This window comes from Macaca nemestrina, chromosome 13 (assembly GCF_043159975.1).
Source record: "Macaca nemestrina isolate mMacNem1 chromosome 13, mMacNem.hap1, whole genome shotgun sequence".
NCBI lineage: Eukaryota > Metazoa > Chordata > Mammalia > Primates > Cercopithecidae > Macaca > Macaca nemestrina.
Window position 1 is genome coordinate 185,976 of NC_092137.1, and position 1,622 is coordinate 187,597.

Sequence of the window (1,622 nt, forward strand, 5' to 3'; positions counted from 1 at the left end):
CCTTGTGATCCGCCCACCTTGGCCTCCCAAAGTGCTGGGATTACAGGTGTGAGTCACTGTGCCTGGCCAACAAACAAGTTTCTATTCTGCTTGAGTGCTTACAAGAAGCTAATATTATACTTACTAGATAATTAGAATCAAATCTATAAGCTTTAAGATTTTAAGTTGTCATTCTTATGAAAAACATTATTTCCTTTTTTTTATGGTGAAAAGACATACATCTATTTAGAATCAGCCAGCTGGACTCAGTTTAGATGATCCCAAGTTTGTTGGCAATATCCAAAGCATTGTAATCAGGAGCCAGTCGAACATATGCCTTCTTCTCTCCATCAGGCCAAATCAGGATGTTGACCGTGGCCACATCCACGTCCCAGAGCTTCTTCACAGTCTGTTTGATCAGGTGCTTGTTGGCTTTAACATCGACAGTGAACACAAGTGTGTTATTGTCTTCTATCTTCCTCATGGCTGACTCAGTGGTCAGTGGAAACTTGATTATAGCATGGTGGTCAAGCTTTATTCTCCGGGGGGCGCTCTTCCCAGGATATCTGGGCTGCCTCCAGAGTCGCAGTGTCTGCAGATGCTGGAAGGTGGGTGAGGTGCAGATCTTCTGTTTTTGGGGGGCGTGGACACATTTCAACACTGCCTTCTTGGCCTTTAAAGCCTTTGCTTTGGCTTCGGCTATAGGAGGGGCAGGAGCTTCCTTCTTTGTTTTTGGTGCCATCTTGTGAAAAGTGAAAAACATTATTTCAATAATAACTTTTTTACAGTAAATCTGCCTAATAGTAGTTTCCAAAATACTTTTGGTAATTTTTAACCTCAAAGTTAAGCTAAGTAAAATATTTCCATTGAATATCTACATCATTTATAAATAAGATACAATACTAAAACATTAATTACTGAACATAAGTAATTCAAGTTTATATACTTTTGGCTTCTTATTTTTACAGAGAAACTAGATATTTTGGCCTGTTAATAAACATGTTTTTGCCTACCACACTGAGAAATTGAGATGGAGTGACACTCAGTCTCAAAAAAAAAAAAGAAAGAAAGAAAGAAATCTCTTTCTCTTAAGCTAAGTCTTTTTTTTTTTTTTTTTTTGAGATGGAGTCTCGCTCTGTCACCCAGGCTGGAGTGCCATGGTGCGATCTCGGCTCACTGCAAGTTCTGCCTCCTGGATTCACGCCATTCTCCTGCCTCAGCCTCCCGAGTAGCTGGGACTACAGGCGCCCACCACCACACCGGCTAATTTCTTGTATTTTTTAGTAGAGACGGGGTTTCACCATGTTAGCCAGGATGGTCTCGATCTCCTGACCTCGTGATCCACCCATCTCGGACTCCCAAAGTGCTGGGATTACAGGCGTGAGCCACCGCACCTGGCCACTCTTAAGCTAACTCTAACTCACAACAATTTTAGTAGATTATGCTTTTGTAAACAGAAATGGAGCATTTATCTTTTTTTCCCCACCTGATTTCTCTAGAATTTTGAAATTCTTACTGAATACTCTTACTTTCATGACAATATAGTTGTTAGCAAAAGTCCAGTAAGAATCTGTTCACCTTATAACAGGACATAATTGGAAACTTTGGCTATATTATCAAGGCTTTTACTGAAATATCATATT

The 1,622-nt window shown here is 40.2% G+C and overlaps 1 pseudogene; it reads right to left on the reverse strand.

The window, feature by feature from the left end:
* Positions 1–201: 201 nt before the first annotated feature.
* On the reverse strand, positions 202–721 carry LOC112429457 (large ribosomal subunit protein uL23 pseudogene; annotated as a pseudogene).
* Positions 722–1,622: the final 901 nt, after the last annotated feature.